The sequence below is a fragment of the Python bivittatus genome, unplaced genomic scaffold, assembly GCF_059951505.1.
Source record: "Python bivittatus isolate LINGU-HERP-01145 unplaced genomic scaffold, Pbiv_v1 ctg000700_np1212, whole genome shotgun sequence".
Classification (NCBI taxonomy): Eukaryota; Metazoa; Chordata; class Lepidosauria; order Squamata; family Pythonidae; genus Python; species Python bivittatus.
The window spans coordinates 14,249,275-14,268,761 of NW_028277098.1; positions in this window are offsets into that span (position 1 = coordinate 14,249,275).

The following is a 19,487-nucleotide window of genomic DNA, read 5'->3' on the forward strand; positions in this document are numbered from 1 at the left end:
TCTCTTATTGACTATGAGCGCAACTCCATTTCTTCTAAGAGTTTCTTGCCCACAGTAGTAGATATAATGGTCACCCGAATTAAATTCACCCATTCCCATCCATTTCAGTTCGCTGATTCCCAAGATGTCGATGTTCAATCTTGTCATCTCATGTTTGACCACATCCAGCTTGCCTTGGTTCATAGATCTTACATTCCAGGTACCTATACAATATTGTTCTTTACAGCATTGGACCTTCTTTTCGCTTCCAGATACATCCACAGCTGAACGTCCTTTCGGCTTTGGCCCAGCCGCTTCACTCTTTCTGGAGCTACTTGGAAATGCCCTCCACTCTTCCCCAGTAGCATATTGGACACCTTCCGACCTGAGGGGCTCATCTTCCGGCGTCATATCTTTTAGCCTTTTAACATTGTCCATGGGGTTTTGTTGGCAAGGATACTGGAGTGGGTTGCCATTTCCTTCTCCAGTGGACCACATTTTGTCAGAACTCTCTGTCATGACCTGTCCGTCTTGGGTGGCCCTGCACGGTATAGCTCATGGCTTCACTGAGTTACGCAAGCCCCTTCGCCACGACAAGGCAGTGATCCATGAAGGGGCTTCCACTTTTATTCTCCTTTTATTTTTATATTTCTTTCTTGAGTTTACTTTGCATTGTCTTTTACTATTGTTATTACAATTTTCAATAAAAATGATTTTTTAAAAAAAGGAAATGGACTTTGATGTAATTTAAACCCTACTGGATCACCATCCCAAGAAATGAACAGGCACACGCGTAAATCATCCATATGATCAGTGTGACTCAAATATGTTTAACTATGGTTGAGTCACATTCAGTTTTGCTATGAGTGAAAATAATGATTGAAAGAGAAGGCACAAAAGGAATAAATACAGAGCCAAGGGAGCACCTGTAAAGTTCGAAATAATATGCCACTATCTCATTTTGCTTAACATATTGTTTACACTGATACTGAGGAGGGGGATTCTTTTTTTTATTTCTCCCCAGTTGTGCATTGGGGGACAAGCTCTTGCAAGTTGCTTTAGTATGATTATTTGCTTTTGAGAGAATTTATGGAGTTGCATCTTTTCAGTTGCTTTTATTAGCAGGCTTTCCCCCCAGGAGTGGGATAGTACAATATGCTTCTGAAGTCACAAGGGATCCTGAAGGGCCTTTTTTATCCATATAGCAATAACCCAGATAGGCTTTATTGTCGACCGCTGCATAAAATTCAAATGTGGTGCCTCTGCAAATTTGCCTTTTGTGTCGGGATTGAAATGTATCTTGCTGAAAAATCATGACTCACTGGAAGTGGTAATTATGCTTCTTTTGAGAAGTTAGCATTAAAATATGTTCCACTTCCTAAACGTACATGATGTTCATTTTTCCTCCTCTCTCATTGTTGGAACAGAATGTATCGGCACATGCAAAGGCAGTGATGGAATTGGGTGTCTGCTGAATTTGCTGATGCTGATAAAATGTATAAGGCTTTTGCTTTTCCATTGACCAGAGTACATTTATACAGATAACAACTCTCGCATTCAGGCTACACATCTGAAAGAACCTATTCCAGTTATTATTGCTTTTATTTGTATTATTGCATTGCAGTTCATCAGCTTTTAGAATGATGGGACACAATATACACATTTCTGTGCCTCATCAGAATTTTTGCAGCGCCATTAAGAAAGGTCATTGGGAATGAATACACCCTCACACACTCACACACACACTTAGCTTGATTCATTGGCTTTTTGTTACCCTCTCTTCTAAGGTTATTTGCAGACATAATGTTTCTAAATCTCTTTCTATTTCAATCTCTCCAGATCTTCAGTAAGCTGTAATGTCAAAAATCTTTAGTTTGCAGTTTAATCTAACATTTCTAACCTGGGAACTGCTTCCAGTTAATGAAGTGATTTTGTTAACATGAATGTTGTTCCCCATAGATCTGAGAAATAACTTTTTAAAAATCCAATATTATTTCATCTAAATATATTTGCATGAACAACAGCAGTTCTGTTGTTTGCAGAAAGTCAGATTCAGATCTAAACATCTGGCCCACTTGGGCCACAGCCTTCTTTCCTATTCTTAGTTCTTTCATTCCCTTCTCATTCTGCTGGCTTTTGTGGCTCTTCTTTCCAAATCCACATATATTTCCAATTCTTGATATTTAAGCTGTGTCCCTGACTCTGTGATTGTTCCTTCAACTCAGTGTCAGAGCACTGTCTATCACTCCCCCACAACTTTCTCTCCTGACATGACTGTTTTCTCTTCTAGCATCACTTGTACTTTTTTTTAGTAGGTAACTCTCAGGTAGACCCAACTTGTAGAAGAGAAAGGGCCACATTGATCAATTAAAAATAATCATAGGTCCAAAGGAATATCTGGTGCACCGATCAGCTCTTTGGTGGCTAGCACAGTGGCAGCAGTGCTGGGGCTGGCACTGGCAGTGGGGCTTGGAGGCACTCAGCAGCACATCTTTCGCGACAGTGGCAGTGGTGGTGAATTTATTACTTTTCTAAAAATGCCGGTGGGCCACATGAGGCTGTTTGGTGGGTGGGCCATGTGCAGTCCGCGGCCTGTGTGTTGTGCAGGCCTGTTCTAAGGGGTGACCTTTCATCAAAATTGTGTTGGTTAGACACATATATAGTCATATGCAACTACTGAACATATGTCAACTGTGTTGTACACAGGCATTGTGAAATACAATTGACATAGACCTACAGGAAAGTGCTGAGTTTCCTCCAAGTTGAAGTTTTGTTTGTTTGTTTGCTTGCTTGTTTGGGTTTATACACTGCTTCAGTCTTGGAACCCTGAATAACTTATAAATGCCTGCTACAGTAATAACATTAAAATGTTCATCATCATCATCATCATCATCATCATCATCATCATCATCATCATCATCTCTTTATTGCAAAATCAGCATAAATTAGACTTATTTGGCCACCTGTCTTAAGAAACACAGCTCTGGGTGGCTCACAACAGTTGTTTAAAACCAAGCATCATAAAAAAAAATAAAACCAAAAACAAAACCTGATGCCACAGCTAATCTCTTTGATTCAGCCAACAACATTATCTTCAAGCTCCCACCACACCCTACTTCAATGTCTGGGGGAAGAGCCAGTTCTTTAAAGCCTTCTGGATGTTAAAGATGCTGGTGGGTCTAATGGATCTCAAGGGGAAGGATGTTCCATAGGCCAGGGGCTGCCACAGAAAAGCCAGTGCTCCCTAAGTCCCTAGATACCAACTTTCTCCATACCAAAGGTTGATTTATTTTAAAGGAATGCATTCTTCCCTGACCAAATTAAAAGGAAGGCCACTAACTACAGACACATTATTCTTCACAACCCATTTAATGATAAGATCAACTGCCTATTAGCCAGGCCCCAATTTTATTATGAACTTGGAAGCATTGGCAATTAAAAAAAGGACTGTAGTAACACAGCAGCCTTGCAATTGGGTTTTGAATAAACACCATCCGCTTGACACTTACTGTTTTCAAACTGTGGATATTTGATCCATGAACAGAAACTACTTCCCATTTTCCCACTGCATTCATTTATTCAATCTTCAATGTAATTAATAACATTTTTTTAATGTTATTGCCTGGGGAACCAAATCTGCTCTCATATTCCTGAATGTGCATCTGAATTGTTCTGAACAATAGCACTGATATCAAGTTCTGGGTCTCAAATGTCCAAGCAATCTCCAGGTCACACAAGTTTAACCTTTTTAAATTGCAGGCTTTCACCCTCTACATTAGGAATACTTTCCTCTAAATATGGCATATATTCTATGATACAGTAATTTGGACTACTATAAAAGCTCTTCCTGAGATTCTAAAGGGTGAGAAACCAGAGTTTATCGTGAAGAAGGCAACTAATCCAATTTTACTTTTGAAGGGAATAAATCAGATTATTATCCAAAAAAGTTTCCAGTTGCCTTACAGGCTTCTCAGTAAAGATTAAATAATGACCTCCATAACTTTGCTGCCTTCCAAATCCTGCTCTCTTGGCTTTGAAATATTTTACTTAAAATGAACAGCTTGTTCCAATCCCCTTTATTTTCCCTTCGTTGGAAAAGTGTCATGTTTCTTTTTCCTTCATACCACTTTCCCATGTCCTTTATGCCACCTCTCCTATCAAAACTTTGACTTAATATGCAAGGACATCTCCAATGGCATCCATCCAATTACCTTAAATGTCATGTACTTAAAAAAGTATTGAAAGTTGACCTACTACAACCAAGCTACCAACCTTTAGTAGCATATTTAGTCATAAGAATGCTTCTGGTCTCCAAGTAGTTTCCACTGCTACTTTTTCAAACTGAAAATTACAGGTGGGTACAGCTTTCTTTCCTTGTTCGTCTGTCCACCTGCTCAGAAAAAAAAGGCAAAGATAAATTTAGGTAGGAGACAGCATTTCAGGAAGATAGATGGCTGTTTTGTGATTGCCTATTTTCTCTGCCATATCCATCTTGTGACATTACCATAATATTTTTTCATATAAACAAGTTCCATGTATGATTTTGGATTGATGTTCACTGGGTTGATTGGTCGGACAGTCTTTTATTATGGTCACTGAGTAAACTTTTATACAGTTATATAGCAAAAATTACATGGCAGAAGGAGAGGCAAGAAAAAGAATAGTAAACAAATTAGGCAGTAATTAAGTGAGCCAGAATACAATACAAGTGCAAATACTAAAACATTGAACTATGGGGTGGGGTGGGGGAGTAAAGGGCTAAAAAACCTAAATTACTAAAAAAATACTACAAAACAATACTAGGATACAAAGTACTAAAATACCAGAATATTAAAATACTGAAATGTTTAAAATACTTATCCTACCTATCACTACAGTATCCTGATAAACCTGTCCATATCCATATCCATAGCCAGCAAATCCTCAAACAAGAATTTGGCTCTTCCCATATAATGTTGGAGTCACTGGATTTTCTAGGAAATTTAGAAGTTACAGACATTCCTAAATCCTTAGGGATATCACTACAAACAGAGCAATGTAAAAGGACATGTGACATAAATTCCAGCACTCTGTCCCACAGGGCAAAGTCTTTCATAGAAGGGAATTTTCTTGTACCTGTCCTCAAGAATTACTGAGGGTAGTATGTTGAAGAGATAACACTGCACATTATTTAAGTATTCCACTGTCTTATGACCATGGATCTGATGCCCAGAAATTATATTTGTTGAAATACTGTCATGAACCTACTGCATATCAATGAGTTTCTGTCTCAGTGCAGCCTTTGTTCATCCCCAGGGATGTCTGCAGGCTTCTGTGGTTTAATCAAAAAAGTCATGTTGTACCACAAGCTCCATCCCATTTGGTTGTGCTTGCGATGTCACAAACCTTGTACAAAAAAGGGTATGGTTTGCATCATTTAACACGACACAGCTCTCATCAGATTGCCTAGTTTGATCCCCCCTGCAGATGTTGCTGTTCATACCTTAGCCCTGATTATAGTTATGGAGCATTTTTCTCATTATTCAATAAATCCAGAGATTATTAGTGTTCTGTCAATACCGGAGGACCAAGGGCTTGTGAAAGAAAACTCAATTTAACCAATAGTTAAATGTTTGACTAGGCCGTGTCTGTGCTTTTAATAGCCTGCTCCTAAATGTCCATGTTTGAAAAATAGATAGTGACCTAAAAAAAATTCCTTAAGAATTTGAGCTGAAAGACCTCCAGAACAAAAAGTGTATTCCCTGAGTCAAATTGTAAGCATAGTTTTTGTTAAAAAGTTTCACTGCAGGTGGAATATAATGAGTTTCCCTGGTGGGAAAGAAGGACAGAGTAGCAGCTGAACTGCTATATGCATTACGAGCTGCATTAAAAAATAGCTTTACATTCATCTGAGCAATGAAAAACTGTCTTGAGGTAATAGAAGCATTGCTTAAATCTCTGTTGATGATCCAAGGAAGGTTTTTTCATTCTTTCTGCAAAAAATCATGACCTTGGTTTTACTAACATTTAACTGTAAAGTTGGTAATTGTTTTATCTGATTTGCTACCCCCTCTAAATTGGACCTGATTGGACTCAATGTTTCTGCAACTTTAGTACTTTGGTCAAGCCAACAAGTCAAAAATGCTGACTGCTGGAAACAGTTCCCTTCTACAACCAATTTGATACCATGATGTGCTAGAAGGAGTTTGATAAGCATGTCTACTTGGGGAAAAGTTTGAAGTTCAGTGGCCCCTTCCATGACTTCTTGTATCCATTAAATTCTAGCAGTAAAATAGTATAAAATTAATATCAAAAGAACCCAAGAATGACCTTTTCAGCTATGACTGGGCATTATCCCCCTCAACTCTTCACACTTGCATTATTGATAACTGGGTCTTGGTAAAACACTGGCAGACGTAGCAAAAGAATATTTGCATAAGGTAATGTTGCCAGAGTCATGAACTTCATCTGGACCTTTCCTGTTGTTACTCAGAACAACAGTCACATGTTTTTCGACAACTTATCCAAGCTTTTTTGGAACCCATTTTATTAATCAGGAGGAGCCTGGAAAATCTTTTCAGGGCTTCAACCTTTTGCAATTCATTTCTTCAGGCCAGGAGAGAAGCTGTTAACCTAATTCAATTGCTTAGCCAAACAGCACACCCAAGGCCTTTTTTTTTTCTTTTTGACTTCTTTATTCCACATTTTTCCCAAGTAGGACTACCTTGACCAGCAATATTGTTGCTAGCAGAAATCTCCTATAAAAAAGGAAGGAAAAGCTTACCTTGGTCTTTTTTTTCTTTCCTTTCCATCTTTAGCTGAAGTCACTCAAGGAACTGCAGAATGGAGCAACCAAACCTTAGCTTACTTCCATCCATTTGCCAATACTAACCGGTGGAATTGGCCTGAGTCACTCCAGAGAACCCTGATTTCAGAAAGCTAAGGAGCCCATTGAACAGGCCCATTCAAAAAAACAAAACAAAACAAAAACAACTGGCAAGAAGCTATTGATAGAGACCACCTGTCTTTCTTCCCCAACATCTGTTGTAGGAACCATCAGCCAATATCTTTCAAGGACTAGAAATCTAATACATGTTACAAAAGAAAGGTGATTCTTCTTCCTTTTGTCTGCCTCTCCCACTTCAATTAAGTGGGGGGGGGGGAACCCTCTATTATATCTATCTCCATTCCTAAATAAAGTGGTGCTTTGGTAAAAGATGCTACCCCTTAGCAGATATGTGTACAGGTGTGTATGTGCTACATCTTATACAATTTTTCAAAGAATCTCATTCCAGGCTTCATTTTTGTGTTCAATCACTTAACTGACCTACCCCACCACCCCATCCACCACCATGTTCAGGAATTTTCCTTTTTTAGGACTGAAAATTGGCCCAAACCAAGGAGACAAAGGAGCCACTAAATATCAAATTGCCCCCCCCCAAATTCTCATTCTGGCCTTTGTTTTTGCATTTGACCACCTGCCTGCCTGATATCCCCCACCCCCAGCTCATATGCCTACTGCTGGCATCAGGGATGTTCCTTCATGAGAACCAAAAACCAGCCCATCCCCAAATGGGAAGTAAAGCCTCCTCTCAGCTTAAAATTGCACCCCAAAACCCTAATCCAAAAATGTCCTAAAAACAAGGAGACAATGACACTGCTAAGCATAAAATTGCATAATGAATCTCATTCTGGTGTTAGTTTTGCATTTGGCTACCTCCCTGACCAACCCTCCTGGCCTATGTACCTACTGCTGGCATCAGGAAATTTTCTTCCCCAGGACCCAAACTCATCCTATCCCAAAACGAGAAGACAAAGGAGCCCCCAAGCATAAGATTGGACCCTGAATCTCACTGAGGCCTTTGTTTTTGCATTCAACCACCTGCCCAACTGGGTCTGCCCCCGCCTCCTGCCCCCGGCCTATACTCCTACCATCAGCATCAGGAATTTTCCTCCCCAAGGACAGAAAATTAGCCAGGCCCAAAACTTGGCTCTGGAGTCTCCTCTAAGCATAAAATCCCCTACCCCTCACTGTATCTCATTCTGGCCTTCATTTTTGCATTTGACCACCCGCCCGAACTACCTTCAAGGACTAGCACTCTATATACATTTTACAAAGGAAAGGTTACTCTTCTTCCTTTTCTCTGCTTCTTCCTCTTAAATTAAGAAAAATTATCTCTATTTGGTACCTTTGCAAAAGATTCTCCCCCTTAGCATATGTGTGTACATGTGTGTACATGAGAGAAAGAGGAAGGGAGTATATGGTACATCTTATGATACATTCTCTTCCTCTTTGCTATGACAGGAAGACTCCCAAATTCTCATTTCTTCGTTGTGACAAGAATATCTGATTTTCTCTTTCTGTCTTCTCCTTTTATAGCCTAGCAGTGTATAAAGTAGATCACTTCTAACTTCTTCCATTTCCTCTGCTACTTTCTGAATTCCTGCTTCATCTTTCTCTCTTTAAAATGAATACACTTCTCTCTGAACCCCTTGTCTTTCTCATTAAATTGCATGATCGGCTAAATGCTCATATATTAGCTGGTTTTTATTTGATTGACTTGTATACCAGCTTCAGAGGAATTGTACTAAATTCCTCATAAATTGCCAACTAATTGCCATTAGCTTCAATTATTATTTAAGAAATTGTATTGATTGGTGGTTAATTACAGTTTCCTCTTTGGACTTCCAGAATGCATAAGCCTATTTAATAATTTACAGTGTTAAATGTCTGACAGAATTGGTGCTGTGTGAGCCCCCAGTTCATAATAATTGTAAAAGTAACATAGCGCTCAAAGCAAAATGCTTTAGATCTATAGTGTTTGTGATAGGTTCACTACATCATTTGTGCAAAGCAATAGATGTATGCAAAAGTTTTGGTGGATGGAATTCTTTTTGTTAATTATTAGTGTGTTAATGGGGCAAAAATGCAATCTTATGTCCTACTCATTTTAGCATACATTAGTAGGTTTAAAAAGCTGTTCAGCTGTGTTACATCTTATCGAGATAAGAGTAAGCAAGCAGCAATTGATTGGTTTGGCCTTCATAATTTTTTTCCCCCATAATTTCTCCCAATTAACACAGTCAAGGTCTTGCTTAAAAACCAATAAAAGCATTAAAAAACACATTACCTTGGTTTATTTGTATACTCTGTACCAAAATGTTCAAACTAATCCCCTGATATATCATGATTCTATCTGCTCTTAAACCAGCCTATTTCTTGGTGAAAATAACCTCATGACCTACCCATCAGCTTCCAGTATAAATGTCTGGCACAGATGTTTGTATTTTTTACAGATACATTGGCCAATAAGTGGCAGGCAGTTCTTTCCTCCTCTCTTTTTTTTTAAAAATGGATTGATTAATGCTAAGACCCAATTGGATTATCGATATATGTAAATAGCATGGCCAAAATAAGAGCCCACCTTCCTGAGTTGTTTTTAATTAGCTCTAGGGATAACAAGTGCTCCCCTTGCCAAGTTTAAACTAACTTATCAATTTAGGAAAGTTTGGGGAAAAAAGCTTTGGCTGCTTGAAGACTCTGAATCAGACCTGCATAATATGTAATAGTGTCTGCACTAAGTTGGTTCTCTATGAGGGATGCCCTAAATTGTAAAAATTATATGGAGTTCAACATTTCATCATATTAGCATTGGCTTCACTGACCATCTTAAATAAGAAATTCTAACTTCTGCTTTCATTGCAGTTTGAAAATACTCTGCAGATATAATCCTTGCTCCATTGGATGGTATTTTAGGATTAATGGTAGGTAGTCATCATCTAAGTGTATTTCAATTTTAAGATTGTCTAGTGACTCCTGAAGATTGTGAGAGACAGCTACATAAACCAGAGTACTCATAAATGCCAATTCCATAGAGAATCTATATTAGCAATCCCTTTAAAAATAATAAAACCCAATCTGCTGAAAATATACACTACACATGGTCCAGCATAGTTATATCTCAAATTGTTAGAATGGCAGGTCATGAAGGGGAAAGATTCTTCTACATTTGGGGGATATAGCTGAATTTTAAGATCATCACCTATTATTAAAAATTAGTATTATCCACATAGTCTGGCCCTCAGAGGAAGAAAAAGCACATGAACTAATAAAAGATAACATACAATTTAGCTCACATAGCTCTTGCAAAGCTCTCTGGTAGTTGAAGGTTAATACACAAAGACCAACATTTTAGTTGAAATAACTATTCTTGGCACTGTGATGGTTCCTCCCTTGGCTTGATTCCACTGCCAGAAAATCTGAGTGAAATCTGCCTAGATTAACCCCTCCTGTATCCAGGTCTCCTGAATGATCCACCAAATGTAGCTACAGAACTAATGAGATCAGCTTTTCAACATTTAGCTTTTGACTTTCTATTTTCCAGGAAACCACATTTAGGAGAACGGATAATTCAGCATTACAGAACGTGACAGCTGATTCTATTACAGATGTTATATTTGAATAACTTGCAAGCAGGATAGCATCAGGGGCAATGCTATCTCCTGCTTCAAGGACCAAGCAATTGTTCCTCTCCCTCTCTCTGCTGAACTTGATTGAGACTGCTAACCTAAAATCTATACTGGAAAATATACACTGTGTATTTAGTTATCACTGGGCAGAAATCCTACATTTTTTTGGTATTGTTGCATGGTCAGATGGACATTCCAGGCATTACTATAAAAAAGTAAAGCTTCAGTTAAGAGCCCTATCCACTTTGTAATTTAGAGTCCTGTGCCCTTAAATCAATATGCCTGACTATTTTGTTAAAAACTCCAGACAGAATCAGCAGAGTGGAAATCAGCCTTACAAAGCAGGGAGTAAAACTCATTCAATTTACACACATGTCCCTCTCCATAGTTCCTAGCCTACCTAGTCAGTGGTCTTGCTGACTAGGAATTGTAAGAGATGCAGTTCAACACATCTGAAAGGTACCAGGTTTTATACATATTCTTTTCCTGCAAATATCTCAAATAAATATGTTCATTATAATATTTTAAAACAGCTCAAAATAGATAAAATAAGAGAACACCAACAGATATACCACAGGATCATACTCCTACTAGGAGGTGAATTAGTTTCTCCATGAGAGTTAACACAGCTAAAGCCAAACTGAAGAGAAAGAAAGCTTTCCTTGACCCAGAAAAGCATTCCCAAATAAATAACATAGGATTTAGGTGCTACGTCTGGGGATATCCAGGAAAGAATAAAGAAGTCAACTTTCTGTTTTCAAAGCTTGACAATAGGTCACATCTCTGCTACTCAGCTTATTGTAAACATTTCAGATCTCAAATGATGTATTCCCTTCACAATAGTCAGTGTGCTTTGGTTGAGTCATCAGGCAATAGAACATCTCTAGCATCAAAAGTTTTCACCAAAGAAAATTCTCTAGCTGCAGTTGGACATGGACAAATGATGATAGAGAATCAGATAAAGAGATAGACAGACAGACAGACAGAACTGTTACAAACCAAAATACAAAGGACCACTAAATGGCACTCATAGTTTATAGTAACATATGCAAAAAAAGTCACTATGAACAGAATACTTTAATATTAAGCATAAGCACAACCATAATCTACTCAGTCATAAATTGGTGCCTAGGTTTACAGGTGGATTGGTAAAATTTAGCAACTTGGGGTATATTTTTAGAGATCTTGGTGATCTGGAAGACATCTAACATGTCATTCATCAGGCCATTTAAGAATTTTCCTAATCGGAGGCAATATTATCTTGTTACAATGCTCCCTATAAAAAGTACAATAAAGCAGGATGTTTGCCAATGTTTCAATGGCACTATGCACAAAGGCAGTTTAGTCTTACTTTACTAAACTTAAAGACTTTAGAATTAAAATAGATGCAGTTCACAAGATTTACTATGGCTTAGATTGCATGCCTTGTTTGTGGTAGAAAAGCTTCTAATAGGAACTGTAATAAATTCTAAATTTGGGGCAATCAGGGCTAATTCAAAGCTATTTGTGTATTTGGGACTGCATCAGGAAGACTCTCCATTTGGGGACATTTCCTCCCTCCCCCAGGACTCCTTATAAAAATGTTCTCCTGTTCCTTCCTAGTTTGCTCTTGTGCTTTCATTATTACTCAGCTTTATTTGCTTTTATTGCCTTTTGACTGCTCTTTGCTTATGCTGTTGAGAAAAGAGGGACATTATCCTTCCTTCCCCATCAGCAATCCCAGCACCATGCGCGCTAGCACATCTGTTCTTTTTTGATCCCCTTCAATTGCTAAAAAGAAGGGGAAGTTTATAAGGAACATTCCCTAGAGGAGAACAATCCAGCTAAAATTAATCTCTTAAATCTCTTAAATTTCAGTAGCAGAGGTTCCTGAACATATGTATCTGCAAGAAGTACATTATTACTACTGATGGATGTAGTGGTAGTGTGGGACAGTTGGCCAAGAAAGACTGTTGTTCAATCTCTCTTGCCCATGGGTGTTCTTGGGTTAGTCTTATTCTGTTAACTGAACCTTACCTTTCAAGATTATTTTGTGAATTAAATGAGAAAAAGTGAGCAGAGAGAAGACTGTATAGGCTCTCTGGATCTTGTGGTAGGAAGCTTAGAACTAGGATCCAAATCTGATAAAAGAACAGTTTAATTTCCCCCAAATATTATAGTGAGAGAGCCAGTTTGGTGGTGAAGGCATCAGGCTAGAAAGCAGGAGACTGTGAGTTCTAGTCCCGCCTTAGTCACAAACCCAGCTGGGGGACTTTGGGCCAGTCCCTCTCTCTCACCCCTAGGAAGAAAGCAATGGCAAACCACTTCTGAAAACCCTTGCCAAGAAAACTGCAGAGACTTGTCCAAGCAGTCACCATGAGTCAACGCTGACTTAAAGGCGCACACACACAATTATAGTATGCTGTAAGGTCTTTACACAAGTGGATTTTGCATATTTGGGAGGGAAGGAGAAACATTTGTTAAGCTAGATGCCAATGCAGAAATGTCCATAGTCATGGGATAGCGCTGTGATCCAAACTGAAATGTAGGTTTCATATTGCTTTATTTAGTTTTTTGGCTCCAGAATTGGAAATAAGGTTCTCTCTCTGTTGGTGGCATTCTAAGGAATAGGACATTTAGCTGAGGTGACCACAAGCAACTTACTATTTCCATTTGATATATTTATATAAATGGAAATAGCAGCACCTTAGCAATACCTGCAGGAAGTCAGCTTTATAGAAAACCCTTTAACTTCCATCACTGCATCTTGTTATGGCAAGTGGGTCCAGGAAGTCACTGATTTAATTAATGCCTATGCAAGGTGAGGCTAAAGGGACTGCTTTTATAGGCAGACTGCCAGTGAGGCTGTTATTTTGCTGTCAGTAAAGGGGAACAAATGGTCTAATTTGTAGGTTGCCTACCTGTCTTTTATTAGGACCCAAGCTGTCAGTAGCAACACACACAAGCATGAAATGGCATTTTGATATCCAGCAACTAAATCATGCTTTGGTAGTTATAACTAATCACTTGGTTACTGCACTAAATATTGGAGGGTGGGATAAAGGGTACCACAAAGAAATAGTAAAGAACAAGAGAGAAGGTCCCACATGTCCACTTATCAGCATCTCCCAGCCACGACACATAGTGCAACTCTTAGACTGGAAAGGAAGGTGTTCTCTAATTATTTAATTATGTGCTACCTGCAATTTAATGCACTTTAACAGGAGATTACCAGAGCATCAACTCTAGCCAGGCCATTCCTGTATGAAAATGGTAGCATCAGCCAAATGAAGCCAAACGTCTCCCCTGGGCCACAGATGTCACCTGGGCCTTGAGGGGCAGAGTTGGGAGTCCATCAAATGCTCCTTGAGAAGGACAACCTTAGAGAACTACTCAGTTTCCCAAACCATGTAGTAGCAATCCCAACTTGTTGAGATTGGGCTTAAGTTTGCTGCTCCTTATCCAACTCACTATATGTTCAGGCACAAATCTAACCCTTGCACCACCTCTCCTGACTCTAATGACAGAGAAAGCTAGAGCCTGGTGACATCAGCATATTAGTGGTACCAAATCCCCTGATGATCTCACACCGAGTCTTCATAGAGATGTTAAAGATCAAGGGTGTGACAGAAAAGAAAATACCAAGAAAAATAGAAAAGAAAGAAAAAAGAAGAATATAGTAAAGAAAAAGAAAAGAAATGACTTCCCGCTTCATCACAACAAGTGCAAACAATTTTAGTAACTTTTCACCTCCTGTTAAATTACAACAAATGATGTCTTCTTCCCATATCCCATCTCTTATCTATAAACAGATTCTTAAAGCCTCATCATTCGGTCCTGGTCAGCAAAAATCTATTAAGGGTTACCAGAAACAACATACATACATACATACATACATACATACATACATACATACATATATACATTTCAACTTTGATCAAATAAACTAACTTTGTATTCCTTCATTTTGATTTTAACAATCTTGATCTTTGATCCCTTTAAATAATGTCCCAGAGCTTGATTTCTTTTCGTTTTTTCTTTGTCTGTTCTCAGAAAATCCTTCAAAACTTTAACAAGTCTCTTTTGTAAATCCAAAATAAGAAAATTATCTAAATAATTCTTCTGGTTTGTTATTTGTATATTCCTTTTAGTTATTAAGACATCAGCCAGTTTCATTTGTATATCCAGTGTAACATCTTTTTCCATACTATTCTTATAACTTGCCATTTTTTAATCCACATTTGAATCAGTCTCAGTCTTATCCAGTAAAACTTGTTCCTTTTCTATATCCTCCTTTAAATCCATTTTGTCCGTGATAGTAGACAATCTTAATGGCTAACTCCATTGTTCCCAAATATTCTTGAATTTATCCAAAGTTAAAGTATTTTGCTCCATTCTGTATTAATGACTTGAATTTAAGTGTTCTTCTCCTTTAATTATAATCTTTAGTTCTTTCTGGTTCCTCTAGTGTCCAGCCTTCAAAATCCAATCTTAGAGTGTCCCCTCCTCCCCAAACAACAGCATTTTCCTACAGGAAGGTTTCTTATAATTAATTTCAAAATTATTTCAAATCCCACTGGACCCTTAATCTGTTTATAACTTTCTGAAATCAAGATTGTAATAATCCTTTTGCTGTTTATCCTCCCCCTCCTGCATTTTTTTAAAGACCTAAATCTTATACTTAAATCTTATTTCTCCAAGGGTTGAAGGAGACTCACCCACTGAATGTTGTAAAACCAATCCAAAGGTTCTTAATAGTTGAAAAGCAATTAAAAAGCAATTCCAAATGTGATTAAGAAATGAGGCTTGACTGAGCCTTTTGTCCATAGAGGCTACATTAATGTTTGTGAGTTTGATGGAACTCCTTCAACTCCCAGCTGTTCCACTACAAGCCAATTGCAAAAACCTTGGTTCCTGTAGTCTACTCATGAGGAGCAGCTGTCTGGAGTGCATGTGGGCAATCTCATGATCTCTCCTTTTTCCAGAGAGATTAAAAGCAGCCAGAATTTGCCTTCTGGTTGCCAATCTTTTCTGCAATGCCATCCCAGCTCCTTTGAGGATTTTCAGCTCACCATGTCCTCACCAGAAGTCCTCTTTCTCTCTGATATATCTTAATATTAAAGCAGGCATGGACCAGGATTGTATATGGTAAGTTGAACATATGCAAGTGTTGTGTCCCATCTTCATCAGATGGCACAAAAACTGAAAATGACCCCTCAAAAGTAATACCAGACTTATCTGACCATCTTCTCAGATATTGCATCAGGTTCCACATGAAGATCAGCAATAATGTACTTAGCAAATGCATTATGGCAGGTGAGTGAGGCTTCAGGAGCTACTGCTCCCAAGCCACTTCCCAGAAGCTTCTTCTTGTTGAAAACAGTTCTGCTGGACAGCATCTTTAGGATACTGTGGAACAAGTGCTTGCTTTCTTGCCTCCTTCACCACTATATCATAGGCAAAATATAGCAGCCTCAATTGTGTTCTGTTGCATTCACCTTTAGACTTATGCTACTGTCTTACAGTCGATTTTATTACTTGAAGATGATGTAAGATGCAACAGGCATTCCAGGTCTCATAGCACTGAAGAGAGTATTTAGAGGAAACTGAGGCAGTAACTCTATGACCCTTTGTATCTCACCATTTAATAGCATGACAAGGCCTTGACAACATTACCAACCATGCCAGACTTCTTGAATCTCCAGAGCTAGATCATTCTGATGGGTTCTTTACTCCTATTGTGAGTATCTCCTACTGCTGATCTTAATTTCACAAGGAAGTTGTCAATTCTTTAAGGTAGGCCAGGTCAGGAAACACATTTCACAAGTTTCACTGGCACTATAGGTTACTGATATAGGCTACAGTAACAGAATCTTGAAAGCCTGAATGTGTTTCCCTTCCCTTTCTCTTATACCCCAGTGAATGAGGGCGGAACCAATTTGAGATTCTTTTTCACACTTTCTCTGTTTCCTGGGCTTCAAGTATGTTTTTGTCTTTGTAAACATTTCTGCATATTTTCTCCAAAGTCATGGCTGTGGCTTTCTACAGAAGTGATCTATGAAAAAGTAGACATACAGTAAATTCAACAACCTGCTACATTAGTCAGGCCATAAATGAATTTAGATGAACCCATATTCATATTGCCTATTAAGTTCCATGCTGGCTCTACCTGGGGATTTTCAGCATGGATACTGAGATCTTCCATGACCATAACCACCAGCCTAATTCCACCTCAGTCAGCTTGCCAGAGAGGTCATCAGGGTACACAGTGAATAGCAACAACCATTTCTATCTCTCTGTACATACCTTTAGATTGGTTCTAGAGCAGAAGGCTTATTTGCAAGGATAATTGGATTTTTATAGATGACCCCCTCCTCCAGACTAGGTTTGTGCTGAACCAACATCCAGATGGGTGGACGTGGTGAGATCAACTCCATTAAAGTCCATATATCTCATCTCAGTAATACATACCAGGCCAGTCTTTTCATCCACAGCCAAATCACAGATGAAAATTATCTTATTATTGACTGATCAGAGGGTTAAATTAGGATTATAAAACCATATGACCAGAAGGCAGACTGGCCTCACAGCCTCAAATGTGAGAGGTGGAGGAGAGCCCAAAACACAGGATAGCTGTCAAGCAACTAACCCAAATTTTAATCTAAGTACTTGCCCCTCAAATGCCCTACATCCTCCTGATCTTTTAGTAAGGACATTCCTTTCTTCTATTTAACTCTCCTCTTCACACAGGGCATATGGGCAACCATATGTTCAGAAATACTAATTTTTTGTCAAGTTTTTGTATGTAGGGCAATGAGAAAAGTATGACCAGATTCATCTGAATTCTTTAAACTGTTTTCAGGCTTAGCATATACTTAAGATGAATCAGGAGCAAATTAATATATGACTATTTTTCTTATCAGTGCCCTTCCAGAAGTGCTGGGGCAAACAGCTCCCCAAATTCACAACAGAGGTGGCTAAGAAGCTTGTAAGAGCAATGCATTTGGAGGTATCGATTTGAGGAGGAGGGCTTTGATCAAGATGACTTACCTAATCCATTCTTTTCATAGTTTCAGTTGTAAAATTTAATATCAGAAGCATTATGTAAATACTGTATATTCTTGTATTGTTTTTAATGTATTACATTTTTCTCTTCAAACCTTTCTTTTCATAGATCACTGGAGATTTCACCAGTTTTCTCAGATGATGCACAACCAAGGGAAAATATCTTATACTGTATTTTCTATTTAGCCATCAACCATGAAAATTATAGTCATACCGACTTTGACTCAGCTGTGCATTCCAAAACATTCTCCTTCATCTAAGTCATTAAAGAAAAAAGAAAGGAAAAGAATAAAGCCTCGTTCATTGTTTGTGTGGGGAAAGAAAAGAAAGGAAAAACAACTTCAAGTGAACACTGTTATTTTAGTTGACCTTCAGTTTCCAAGAATAATCCCTAATATAAAGAACTTCCTGAGAACAGCTGCTGTGGATATGCTTCTCTGCTCCCCCAGGTTTAATGACTTTTTAATAGGTAGAATTGTTTGAAGCATCCCATAGCTGAAAAATATTTCTCACTTCTTAAATAAAGGTGTCTTCTTGAAGTATAAAGAATTGCACTGTTTATGTATTCTAACTGCATTCACTTATCAGTTTTCTACTTCTCTTTGGAGTTCCTAACTAACCAAACTTGTAAAGCTGCAGGTCTCTGAACACTTTCATTCAGTCAATCTAATTTGACCGGCCATGCCCACTGACCCTTGTTATTTGAAGTGTATTTCTTGATTCTTGCATTACAAGGGAAGAGGGCTAATTGAAGAGGTTTGTTTATTTGGAATATTCAAAAAGTTTTGAATTTCTTCCCAACACCTGGCAGCACCTAGCTAACCTAGCTACACCTGTTTTATGATTGGATGGGAGACCACTAAGAAATTCCACAGCTTTAAATTAGAATGGGAAGTTGCAAAAACATTCCAGAACAAACTGGTGGCAGACCACTTTTATATTATCCCAAGAAAAGAACATGGATATGTCCATGTAGTTCATGTAGTCACCAGGAATCAATCCTGAGTCAACAGAGATTTGCTTTAAACTATATTTATTCTCTGACCAAGCCTCTCTTGAAATACGTTGACCAGAATGAGCACACCACTAAAGTAATGTGGCTGTAAATACATCTAATACAAATTTAGGCTGCATCAACAGGTTTATGAATCACAAAGAAATAACAGTTTCACTTTATTCTGGGGTAGTCAGTTCTCTGTCTCAGGACTGCATCAGTTCTAAGCACCAGACTTTAAGAAAGAAACAGATTCAGAGTGTCAGCCCCACTAGGTAGATCAGACCAGGAAATCAACTCTACAGAAAGGCTAAAACTATTTTTATTGAGCTTGGCTGTAATAACAGAATCATGCAAGTCTTGTTGTGCTATACTTCCTTACCTCCTTCTATACCCCAGAATTAGGTAGATGTCTGCCTGAGCCACTTCCAAATGTTACCTCGTTGCTCTGGACTTAAAAAATGCTTCATCCCCTCTTGCTTAGGTAACAGTTTCCTGCATATTTCTATCAAGGTCATCTTCCTTACTCTCTAAAGAAGGCAGTGAGGATGATCAGGGAATGAGAAACTAAGTTGTGTGATGAGAGATTGGCAGAATTGGGAATCTTGACCCTCAAGAAGAAAAAAAAGACTAAAGGGAGATATGATAGCATTTGTCAGGTAACTGAAGGAATATTACATTCCAGAATGCAGGGCATGGATTTACATTTCAGAAAGACAGATTCCAGTTGAATGTTACAAAAAGCATCTAACTTTAAGAGCAGTTCAACAAAGGACCTACTAGTTACCCGGAGAGGTGGAGGGCTTTCCTCCAGTAAATGTGTTTCAGTAAAGGCTGGACAGCCATCTGTTGTCGATACTTTAATTTGTGTGAGTGCAGGAAGCAGGGAGCTGCTCTTGGTGGGCTAAATGACCCCTTCCAACTCTATAATTCTATGGTTCTGTGAACTTTCATGTACTTCCACTGGTAGTTTAGAAGTGGGATTTTGCCAAATGAAGCTTGTCCCACAGGAGAAACATTG